This window comes from Lolium rigidum, chromosome 6 (assembly GCF_022539505.1).
Source record: "Lolium rigidum isolate FL_2022 chromosome 6, APGP_CSIRO_Lrig_0.1, whole genome shotgun sequence".
In the NCBI taxonomy this organism is placed as follows: Eukaryota; Viridiplantae; Streptophyta; class Magnoliopsida; order Poales; family Poaceae; genus Lolium; species Lolium rigidum.
This window is the reverse complement of record NC_061513.1, coordinates 79,637,456-79,650,832: the sequence shown is the minus strand read 5'-3', so window position 1 is coordinate 79,650,832 and position 13,377 is coordinate 79,637,456.

The following is a 13,377-nucleotide window of genomic DNA, read 5'->3' as shown; positions in this document are numbered from 1 at the left end:
ACAGCGAAGGAACGTGGCCCATGCGTGATGGTCGAGGAGTTGCGATTGCTGGAAGGAGGGATGAAAGAGCGATCATCAATCTGCACTTTAGACATTATCCCATTAACAAGATGTTATTTTTCGTGGTAACTAGAGAAAATGGGAATGTGCAAAAAAAATTAAACAAATGCAAATGGGGTGGAAAAGTAGTAGCGTGGAAGGGGATGGGAGACGAAGTTTACCACCATGTGGCCGAACTTAGCATCTTATGATGATTGGTAACATCAGTATCCTAAGGGAAGCAGATGATGCACTCGTAATTGTTTCATCTTGGGCCATAGCCATGTCCATGTAAGCTTCTTTTTGTGCAAATTCTAACGGTAGACATGCATGGTAAAATCAAACATCAGGACAATGTAGGCCATCTAATCAGCTCCCGCTTGATATCTAACCATCCGTGCAATATACAATCAAACACTTTCCAAAATCAACAATCACTCTCTAAAATCAACGTCAAGAGCATTAAGGGCATGTACAACGGGGTGATGTTAGCCTTCCCTTAGGCTTGCCATGTCGGATTTTTGCATACTTGGAGGATAGAGAAGGAAGAAAGAGAAGTATGTCTTCCCTTAGCTAAGGGATGATCTCTTGTGAAATAAGAGAATACTATTTTCCCTGTTGTACGACCTGTCTTCCCTTAGCCACACAATTTCCTTCTAAAAATAATTAATTCTTATTTTTTATAAGGGATGAAAATAAAAGATAATGCACTGTACCTCTAATATTGAGCGCCTTCTCTAGATGATGTGGACTGCTAAAGGAAGATGCTTTTTCTCTACCATTGTGCATGCCCTAACACCATACTGCTAAATAAGGAACTAAACAAAAAGTATTAATCGTGAAATCGATATAATCAAGGGATGACTGATCATAACGATCAATTAGGAGACAACAATTGGTAATACATAGAAAGCAATCAAGATGACTACCAGCGCATGGACCTGCCACCAATTCAAACAAAAAAACTGAAAAGCACACCGCATTAACGAAATTTAAAAAATGGACTTGCCACCACCGTTGTTTTGAATTTTGTCTTGCTAGCTACGATCGTCTTTGACCGTGATATGATGATCTGACCCAAGAAGGTGCTCGACGTAAGCTCGCACAAGACAGTGGACGACCACGGCGACCGCAAGAGCGGCGCATCACCATACGCAACTGTAGGCCTGTCTGCATGGCGACAAGTGATGGACTGCCAAATGTCAGAAGGCGAAAACATGTCAGCTTGAGCGTCATCTACTCCACTTCTCGCTGGAGTCATGCACCGACAGCCTCATCGATGTGATCGACGCCTCCACCGGCGTGACGGTCTCTATCCACCTCTTGATCAACCACGACAAGGTGATGCGTGTAGTTGACACGTCCGTTGGGAACCCCAAGAGGAAGGTGTGATGCGCACAGCGGCAAGTTTCCCTCAGTAAGAAACCAAGGTTTAATCGAACCAGTAGGAGTCAAGAAGCACGTTGAAGGTTGATGGCGGCGGGATGTAGTGCGGCGCAACACCGGAGATTCCGGCGCCAACGTGGAACCTGCACAACACAACCAAAGTACTTTGCCCCAACGAAACAGTGAGGTTGTCAATCTCACCGGCTTGCTGTAACAAAGGGTTAACCGTATTGTGTGGAAGATGATTGTTTGCAGAGAAAATAGTAAAACAAGTATTGCAGCAGATTTGTATTTCAGTATTAAAAGAATGGACCGGGGTCCACAGTTCACTAGAGGTGTCTCTCCCATAAGATAAAAGCATGTTGGGTGAACAAATTACTGTCGGGCAATTGACAAATAGAGAGGGCATAACAATGCACATACATGGCATGATAAGTATAGTGAGATTTAATTGGGCATTACGACAAAGTACATAGACCGCCATCCAACTGCATCTATGCCTAAAAAGTCCACCTTCAGAGTTATCGTCCGAACCCCTTCCGGTATTAAGTTGCAAAGCAACGGACAATTGCATTAAGTATGGTGCGTAATGTAATCAACAACTACATCCTCGGACATAGCGCCAATGTTTTATCCCTAGTGGCAACAGCACAACACAACCTTAGAACTTTCGTCACTTGTCCCGGTGTCAATGCAGGCATGAACCCACTATCGAGCATAAATACTCCCTCTTGGAGTTAAAAGCAAAAACTTGGCCAGAGCCTCTACTAGTAACGGAGAGCATGCAAGATCATAAACAACACATATGTAATAACTTGATAATTAACATAACATGGTATTCTCTATCCATCGGATCCCGACAAACACAACATAGAGTATTACGGATAGATGATCTTGATCATGTTAGGCAGCTCACAAGATCCAACAATGAAGCACAATGAGGAGAAGACAACCATCTAGCTACTGCTATGGACCCATAGTCCAGGGGTGAACTACTCACTCATCACTCCGGAGGCGACCATGGTGGTGTAGAGTCCTCCGGGAGATGAATCCCTCTCCGGCAGGGTGCCGGAGGAGATCTCCAGAATCCCCCGAGATGGGATCGGCGGCGGCGGCGTCTCAGTAAGGTTTTCCGTATCGTGGTTTTTCTTATCAGGGGTTTCGCGACGGAGGCTTTAAGTAGGCGGAAGGGCAGAGTCGGGGGGCTGACGAGGGGCCCACACCACAGGGCGGCGCGCCCCCCCCCCCCCTTGGCCGCGCCGCCTTGTGGTTTGGCCACCTCGTGGCCCCACTTCATATGCTCTTCGGTCTTCTGGAAGGTTCGTGGCGAAATAGGCCCCTGGGTCTTCGTTTCGTCCAATTCCGAGAATATTTCGTTACTAGGATTTCGAAACCAAAAACAGCGGAAAACAGGAACTGGCACTTCGGCATCTTGTTAATAGGTTAGTTCCGGAAAATGCACGAATATGACATAAAGTGTGCATAAAACATGTAGGTATCATCAATAATATGGCATAGAACATAAGAAATTATCGATACGTCGGAGACGTATCAAGCATCCCCAAGCTTAGTTCTGCTCGTCCCGAGCAGGTAAAACGGTAACAAAGATAATTTCTGAAGTGACATGCCATCATAACCTTGATCATACTATTTGTAAACATATGTAGTGGATGCAGCGATCAAAACAATGGTAATGACATGAGTAAACAACTGAATCATAAAGCAAAGACTTTTCATGAATAGTACTTCAAGACAAGTATTAATAAGTCTCGCATAAGAGTTAACTCATAAAGCAATAAATCAAAGTAAAGGTATTGAAGCAACACAAAGGAAGATTAAGTTTCAGCGGTTGCTTTCAACTTGTAAGATGTATATCTCATGGATAATTGTCAACATAGAGTAATATAACAAGTACAATATGCAAGTATGTAGGAATCAATGCACAGTTCACACAAGTGTTTGCTTCTTGAGGTGGAGAGAGATAGGTGAACTGACTCAACATAAAAGTAAAGAGAATGGTCCTTCAAAGAGGAAAGCATCGATTGCTATATTTGTGCTAGAGCTTTTATTTTGAAAACATGAAACAATTTTGTCAACGGTAGTAATAAAGCATATGAGTTATGAAAGTTATATCTTACAAGTTGCAAGTCTTATGCATAGTATACTAATAGTGCCCGCACCTTGTCCTAATTAGCTTGGACTACCGGATCTTTGCAATGCACATGTTTTAACCAAGTGTCACAATGGGGTACCTCCATGCCGCCTGTACAAAGGTCTAAGGAGAAAGCTCGCATTTTGGATTTCTCGCTTTTGATTATTCTCAACTTAGACATCCATACCGGGACAACATGGACAACAGATAATGGACTCCTCTTTAATGCATAAGCATGTGGCAACAATTATTATTCTCATATGAGATTGAGGATATGTGTCCAAAACTGAAACTTCCACCATGGATCATGGCTTTAGTTAGCGGCCCAAAGTTCTTCTCTAACAATATGCATGCTCCAACCATGAAGGTGGTAGATCTCTCTTACTTCAGACAAGACGGACATGCATAGCAACTCACATGATATTCAAAAAGAATAGTTGATGGCGTCCCCAGAAGCATGGTTATCGCACAACAAGCAACTTAATAAGAGATAAAGTGCATAAGTACATATTCAATACCACAATAGTTTTTAAGCTATTTGTCCCATGATCTATATATTGCAAAGGTGAATGATGGAATTTTAAAGGTAGCACTCAAGCAATTTACTTTGGAATGGCGGATAAATACCATGTAGTAGGTAGGTATGGTGGACACAAATGGCATAGTGGTTGGCTCAAGGATTTTGGATGCATGAGAAGTATTCCCTCTCGATACAAGGTTTAGGCTAGCAAGGTTATTTGAAACAAACACAAGGATGAACGGTACAGCAAAACTCACATAAAATACATATTGTAAACATTATAAGACTCCATACCGTCTTCCTTGTTGTTCAAAACTCAATACTAGATATTATCTAGACTCTAGAGAAACCAAATATGCAAACCAAATTAGCAAGCTCTAAGTATTTCTTCATTAATGAGTGAAAAGTATATGATGCAAGAGCTTAAACATGAGCACAACACTTGCGAAGTATCAAATTATCCAAGACATTTTAGAGTTACTACATGTAGTATTTTCCAATTCCAACCATATAACAATTTAACGAAGAAGAAACTTCGCCATGAATACTATGAGTAGAGCCTAAGGACATATTTGTCCATATGCTACAGCGGAGCGTGTCTCTCTCCCATAAAGTGAATGCTAGGATCCATTTTATTCAAACAAAATAAAAACAAAAACAAACCGACGCTCCAAGCAAAGTACATAAGATGTGACGGAATAAAAATATAGTTTCAGGGAGGAACCCGATAATGTTGTCGATGAAGAAGGGGATGCCTTGGGCATCCCCAAGCTTAGACGCTTGAGTCTTCTTAGAATATGCAGGGGTGAACCACCGGGGCATCCCCAAGCTTAGAGCTTTCACTCTCCTTGATCATATTGCATCATACTCCTCTCTTGATCCTTGAAAACTTCCTCCACACCAAACTCGAAACAACTCATTAGAGGGTTAGTGCATAATAAAAATTAACATGTTCAGAGGTGACACAATCATTCTTAACACTTCTGGACATTGGATAAAGCTACTGGACATTAATGGATCAAATAAATTCATCCAACATAGCAAAAGAGGCAATGCAAAATAAAAGGCAGAATCTGTCAAAACAGAACAGTCCGTAAAGATGGATTTTATTAGGCCACCAGACTTGCTCAAATGAAAATGCTCAAATTGAATGAAAGTTGCGTACATATCTGAGGATCATGCACGTAAATTGGCTTAATTTTATGAGCTACCTACAGGGAGGTAGACCCAGATTCGTGACAGCAAAGAAATCTGGAACTGCGCAGTAATCCAAATCTAGTACTTACTTTACTATCAAAGACTTTACTTGGCACAACAAAACATAAAACTAAGATAAGGAGAGGATGCTACAGTAGTAAACAACTTCCAAGACACAAATATAAAACAAAAATACTGTAGTAAAAACATGGGTTGTCTCCCATAAGCGCTTTTCTTTAACGCCTTTCAGCTAGGCGCGAAAGTGTAACTCAAGTAACATCGAGAGACGAAGCATCAACATCATAATTTGTTCTAATAATAGAATCATAAGGTAACTTCATTCTCTTTCTAGGGAAGTGTTCCATACCTTTCTTGAGAGGAAATTGATATTTAATATTACCTTCCTTCATATCAATAGTAGCACCAACGGTTCGAAGAAAAGGTCTTCCCAATATAATGGGGCAAGATGCATTGCATTCAATATCCAAGACAACAAAATCAACGGGGACAAGGTTATTGTTAACCATAATATGAACATTATCAACTCTCCCAAAAGGTTTCTTTTTAGCATTATCAGCGAGATTAACATCCAGATAACAATTTTTCAATGGTGGCAAGTCAAGCATATCATAGACTTTTTTAGGCATAACAGAAATACTTGCACCAAGATCACATAAAGCATTACAATCAAAATCTTTGACTCTCATTTTAATGATGGGCTCCCAACCATCCTCTAGCTTTCTAGGAATAGAAGTTTCAAGTTTTAGTTTCTCTTCTCTAGCTTTTATGAGAGCATTTGTAATATGTTTTGTGAAGGCCAAGTTTATAGCGCTAGCATTAGGACTTTTAGCAAGTTTTTGTAAGAACTTTATAACTTCAGAGATGTGGCAATCATCAAAATCTAAATCATTACAATCTAAAGCAATGGGATTATCATCCCCAAAGTTGGAAAAAAATTCAGCAGTTTTATCACAAGCAGTTTCAGCAGTTTTAGCAGTTTCAGGTAATTTTGCGCGCTTTGCACTAGGAGTAGAAGCATTGCCAACACCAATTATTTTACCATTGATAGTAGGAGGTGCAGCAACATGTGAATCATTAGCATTGCTAGTGGTGGTAATAGTCCAAACTTTAGCTACATTTTCCTTTTTAGCTAGTTTTTCATTTTCTTCTCTATCCCACCTAGCACGCAGTTCAGCCATTAATCTTATATTCTCATTAATTCTAACTTGGATGGCATTTGCTGTAGTAACAATTTTATTTTCAATATCATCAGGTTTAGCAGCCATTTTATTAATTAAAGAAGATTGTGACGCAGACATGTATGAGATTCGGTCTTCAGCATTTGCAAGTTTAGTTTGCAACCCAGAAATCTCCATATTCAAATTTTCAAGTTGATTTCCTATTTTCTTCAACAAGGTAGATTGCTCATTCATAGTTTTAGTAAACAATTTATTTTGCTCATACTGTGATTGCATAAAGCTCTTGGTGGACCTTTCAATTTCTAACATCTTTTCCTCATTAGGTGAAACATATCTACCATAAGAATTACCATTAGCAGGATGTGGTCTAGAATTTTGAGCAACCAATGAAGCTAACGTAACATTATTAGGATCAACATTAGTCCTACCATTAACAAGCATAGACATAATAGCATCAACCTTATCATTCAAGGAAGAGGATTCTTCAACAGAATTTACCTTCTTACCTTGTGGAGCTCTTTCCGTGTGCCATTCAGAGTAATTAACCATCATATTATCAAGGAGCTTTGTTGCTTCACCAAGAGTGATGGACATAAAGGTACCTCCAGCAGCTGAATCCAATAAATTCCGCGAAGAAAAATTTAGTCCTGCATAGAAGGTTTGGATGATCATCCAAGTAGTCGAGTCCATGGGTTGGGCAATTTTTAACCGAGAGATTTCATTCTTTCCCAAGCTTGAGCAACATGTTCATTATCTAATTGTTTAAAATTCATTATGCTACTCCTCAAAGATATAATTTTAGCAGGGGGATAATATCTACCAATAAAAGCATCCTTGCATTTAGTCCAGGAATCAATACTATTCTTAGGCAGAGATAGCAACCAATCTTTAGCTCTTCCTCTTAATGAGAAAGGAAACAATTTTAATTTTATAATGTCACCATCTACATCTTTATACTTTTGCATTTCACACAATTCAACAAAATTATTGAGATGGGCAGCAGCATCATCGGAACTAACACCAGAAAATTGCTCTCGCATAACAAGATTCAGTAAAGCAGGTTTAATTTCAAAGAATTCTGCTGTAGTAGCAGGTGGAGCAATAGGTGTGCATAGGTAATCATTGTTATTTGTGCTAGTGAAGTCACACAACTTAGTATTTTCAGGGTTGTCCATTTTAGCAGTAGTAAATAAAACAAACTAGATAAAGTAAATGCAAGTAAACCAATTTTTTTGTGTTTTTGATATCGAGTGCAAGACAGTAAATAAAGTAAAACTAGCAACTAATTTTTTTGTGTTTTGATATAAGTGCAGCAAACAAAGTAGTAAATAAAATAAAGCAAGACAAAAACAAAGTAAAGAGATTGAGAAGTGGAGACTCCCCTTGCAGCGTGTCTTGATCTCCCCGGCAACGGCGCCAGAAATTTGCTTGATGCGTGTAGTTGACACGTCCGTTGGGAACCCCAAGAGGAAGGTGTGATGCGCACAGCGGCAAGTTTCCCTCAGTAAGAAACCAAGGTTTAATCGAACCAGTAGGAGTCAAGAAGCACGTTGAAGGTTGATGGCGGCGGGATGTAGTGCGGCGCAACACCAGAGATTTCGGCGCCAACGTGGAACCTGCACAACACAACCAAAGTACTTTGCCCCAACGAAACAGTGAGGTTGTCAATCTCACCGGCTTGCTGTAACAAAGGGTTAACCATATTGTGTGAAAGATGATTGTTTGCAGAGAAAATAGTAAAACAAGTATTGCAGCAGATTTGTATTTCAGTATTAAAAGAATGGACTGGGGTCCACAGTTCACTAGAGGTGTCTCTCCCATAAGATAAAAGCATGTTGGGTGAACAAATTACAGTCGGGCAATTGACAAATAGAGAGGGCATAACAATGCACATACATGGCATGATAAGTATAGTGAGATTTAATTGGGCATTACGACAAAGTACATAGACCGCCATCCAACTGCATCTATGCCTAAAAAGTCCACCTTCGGGTTATCGTCCGAACCCCTTCCAGGTATTAAGTTGCAAAGCAACGGACAATTGCATTAAGTATGGTGCGTAATGTAATCAACAACTACATCCTCGGACATAGCGCCAATGTTTTATCCCTAGTGGCAACAAGACACAGCACAACCTTAGAACTTTCTGTCCATCGTCCCGGTGTCAATGCAGGCATGAACCCACTATCGAGCATAAATACTCCCTCTTGGAGTTAAAAGCAAAAACTTGGCCGAGCCTCTACTAGTAACGGAGAGCATGCAAGATCATAAACAACACATATGTAATAACTTGATAATTAACATAACATGGTATTCTCTATCCATCGGATCCCGACAAACACAACATAGAGTATTACGGATAGATGATCTTGATCATGTTAGGCAGCTCACAAGATCCAACAATGAAGCATAATGAGGAGAAGACAACCATCTAGCTACTGCTATGGACCCATAGTTCAGGGGTGAACTACTCACTCATCACTCCGGAGGCGACCATGGTGGTGTAGAGTCCTCCGGGAGATGAATCCCCTCTCCGGCAGGGTGCCGGAGGAGATCTCCGGAATCCCCCGAGATGGGATCGGCGGCGGCGGCGTCTCAGTAAGGTTTTCCGTATCGTGGTTTTTCTTATCAGGGGTTTCGCGACGGAGGCTTTAAGTAGGCGGAAGGGCAGAGTCGGGGGGCTGACGAGGGGCCCACACCACAGGGCGGCGCGGGCCCCCCCTTGGCCGCGCCGCCTTGTGGTTTGTCCACCTCGTGGCCCCACTTCGTATGCTCTTCGGTCTTCTGGAAGGTTCGTGGCGAAATAGGCCCCTGGGTCTTCGTTTCGTCCAATTCCGAGAATATTTCGTTACTAGGATTTCGAAACCAAAAACAGCAGAAAACGAGAGCCGGCACTTCGGCATCTTGTTAACAGGTTAGTTCCAGAAAATGCACGAATATGATATAAAGTGTGCATAAAACATGTAGGTATCATCAATAATATGGCATAGAACATAAGAAATTATCGATACGTCGGAGACGTATCACAAGGCCACACTCTTGCGGCACAAGGATGCTTTCTTTGGTGAGCGAAGAGTAGAAATGCTAAAAAACATTAGAGGGGCAAGGAATCATCAGATCATGTATGTTGTCCACAACATAATGAGGGAGGAATACGAAATATATGTGTTTCATGTGCCTCCATTAGAAGTTGGGGACAGACAAAAAATGAAGAAAACGTAAAACCAAGAGGTTAACACGGAACATAGAGGATACATTCTAAAGAGTGTCTGAGAGAAAACCGTAGCTTGTCAACACATGGTTCAAAAGTGCATTTGTTTGATAGTAGATAAGAACAGATCAATTAAATATGGTGTGACCTATTTTATTATGTTAGATTTTTTTAAAAAAAATTGGCATCTATATGCATAACTGATAAAAAATACGAGAGCCGTAGCAACGCACGGGCATTCAACTAGTCCATCCACTAGCTAATATTACTAATATGTTTTGTAAATGGCTTAATGGTGTGCGAAAGAACGATAAAGAGAAGATTTGTATTGGCCTTTCTACACTTTGTTGGTCTATTTGGAGAAATAGGAATGATATTATATTTAATAAACAAATTGGAACTATTTTTTTGCAGGTTATCCGGCGCGCAGCTTATTGAATTAAACAATGAGTTTTCCTTCTCCCGCCGGAGCAGCGGGAGGATAGGGTTACTGGATATGCAACCTGATGCTAGTGGTTGCTCGGAACTTCTTTTTCCAGGCTACTAGATGTCGGCATCTTAATAGAATAGCAAATGGATAGCCTTTCTATGTGCCGCATTTTCTTATGCTTCATTCATGTATCGACCTTAGCTCATCCTTGAATGTAATAGTTGAATTTTGGTGAACTCATACTTTTTTGTTCAATAAAGCAAAGCCGTGTGCATCTATTGATGCAGAGGCTGGGGATATGCTCCCTTATTTAAAAAAAAGGAAAGTACATCCTTTACTATGCAAAAAAGTAGTGTTTTAAGCTCAAAACTTTTCAAGAAAGTTTCTGCTTGTAGATAATAAATGCTCGTATGTGCATAAAAAGGTTACATCTTAAATATATCCATTTGTGATATGTGTAAAATAACAAATATGCGTAGCCTATGTAGTAAGTTTCAAATTTTCAGCATAACATAAGTGGATTTCAAACGCAAAATGGATGGGCAGAGGAAACTCTCATTAGGTACCACTGATATAATGACTCATGTCCCCCGAGAGGAAATAAAACTGTTAAGGCATCTTTAACGGGTCAATCTATTTCAGACACCAAATTTAATTGTTTTGATATGTTTGGGGCGGCCCGTGTCCTTCCTCCCATGGTCATTTGATGTGTGCTGGCCATTTTGGCCCATTTTCCCTCATTTTCCTGAAGTTAAACCATTTTGAATAGAAAACAGCAATGTAGTTTATGGTTAGTTCAATTTTGGCCCGTTTTTCAAATAGAAACCATTTTTTCCCATCCCCCCCCCCGCCGCATTTCACAAGCAAATAAACAACATAGGTAACTATCAAACATAGTTTACAAGAAATAAATATAAATAAAATGAGAGGATATGACTAACTGTTTCCTACGTGAGCCCACATATTCTTAATCAAATATGCTTGAAATTGGTTGTGAGTGTTCCGATCATCGATATCATGATACACATGGAGGAATTGTTCAAAGGATGTTTCCCCAGGTGCAGGCTCAACCGGTACACCCTAAAATTTCCACCCTTGTGAAAGGACACGGATGCCGCCTAGAGGGGGGTTGTGAATAGGCGATTTAAAACTTTTATGAGATGTGCTTAACAAATGCAGAATAAAAGTAGTGTTTACTTTGTCAAGCTCAAAGCTTATATACTATGGTTGTGCACCAACCACTTATGCTAAGCAAGAAAAGCAACTATATGATAGGAACATATATAACTTCAATCACGAATGCTATCACAAAAGAAAAGAGCATAAGTAAAGAGCTTGGGTATAGAAATAACGGAGGCACATGAAGACAATAATTTATCCTGAAGTTCACACTCTTGCGGTGCTAATCTCCATTAGGGAGGTGCTGTGGCTTAGTGCTTCCCGAGCGCCACAAGAGGCCTCACCTTGAGATATGGTTGCGCGATGCACACCAATGCCACAAAGGCCTCACGCCAAGAAGCGGTAGAACACCACACACCGAATGCCACAAATGTCTCACATTATTTTTCGGCGACCCTTGCCACAAAGGCCTAGATCATGGTTCCACTAAGGGATTTTCTTCGAGGCAGAAATCGAGTCTTACACAAAGCTTGGAGCACACATCCACAACTTAATTGGAGGCTCCCAAGAAATATCCACAAAGGCCTCAAAGCCGTCTAGTGTCCAAATACCCAAGATGAACAAGATACGGGAACAAGCTCTAAAGATAATATCTCACGAACTTTCACCTCCGCGTATCACCGCAGAGAACTCAAACCAATGCACCAAATGCAATGGCAAGAACACCACTAAGATGCGCAAATACTTCTCTCTCAAATGCCAACAAATCTACTGGGGTAATAAGATAGGAAGAACAAAGGGGAGAACACCAAATTCTCCAAGATCTAGATATAGTGGATTCCCTTCACAACGAGAGGGATTTGATTGGTAGAAATGTAGATCTATATGTCCTCTCTCTCTTCCCTCAAATGGGGGCAAGAATTATGGTGGGGTTGAGAGATAGAGGAAACTTCACAAAGTCAACAATGGAGGGAAGAGAGAGAGAGAGAGAGAGAGAGAGAGAGAGAGAGAGAGAGAGCAAGAGAATCCACCCGATTTTTGGGGAAGAAGGAGGCTATTTATAGTTCCCACGAAATATGGCCGTTGGGGCTTCCCAGGCTGGATTATCCGGCCCCCAAGTTAAAATATCTGGCCAAAATGTGGGGGGCATACTGGGGCTCGCACCCTAAAGTACTTAGCTATTTTTGGAGAGCCGGGTTATTCCGGCCCCATGAGAACTGGCATAGACAACGAAACGAGAACAATCATAATTTGAGCATCCAGACAGCGATTTTGATGATCTTGGGCTCGTTTCGAAGCTATTAATAAGTTCTACAAGATCATGCAGTAAACCATCATAGTACATTAATGGGAATAGAAACAAATGATGAAATATTTGACCTATATATAAAGACATACCGGTGAAACCTCCGACCTTGAAAATGCAACAAGATTTCCGTGCAAAATCTATTTTCGATGAACTAGAGCTTGTCATAAGAATAATCAAAAGATCTAAAGCATCACATGGATAAGAACCAAATAACAACCAAGAAAGGTTATGCAAGGATGCAAAGGTTTGATCTCTCTACGAACGATATGACCAAGTTACTTACTCGAGAGCCCTCTTGAGAGTACGGCCACCTATCCTATAAACTGGTCTCCCAACTGCACCACGAGAGGGTAAGAAAGAAACCCTATCAAGATCATACCTTTTCCTTGCGCATATTCCACTTGAGGTTGATGATGACCATCTTGTCGACCTCAATATGGAACACCTTTCTTGATTATGCTTGCTTGATGAAGCCTTGCAGATTGCTCCCCCATAATCCACTATGGGAAAGCTTCTTCTTCGCCGCATCTTCACATATCCATGATGACCATAAGAATGGCAAGCTTCAATCATATGATATCTTCTAGATGCTCATCTTGAACTTGCACTTCATTCCTTCATTCTTGATCATGTTCATGTCTTGAAGGTATACATGAGCTACCACTCCATCTTATTCTTCAAGACACACTTGCCATACGCACATAGCCAATATCATCATATGGATGGAAAGCTCCAAGCTCATGATCTCCTCGGTATGGCTCATCTTGAACTTGCACACCATTTCTTCTTTGTTTCTTTATTCATTTTTTTCTTTC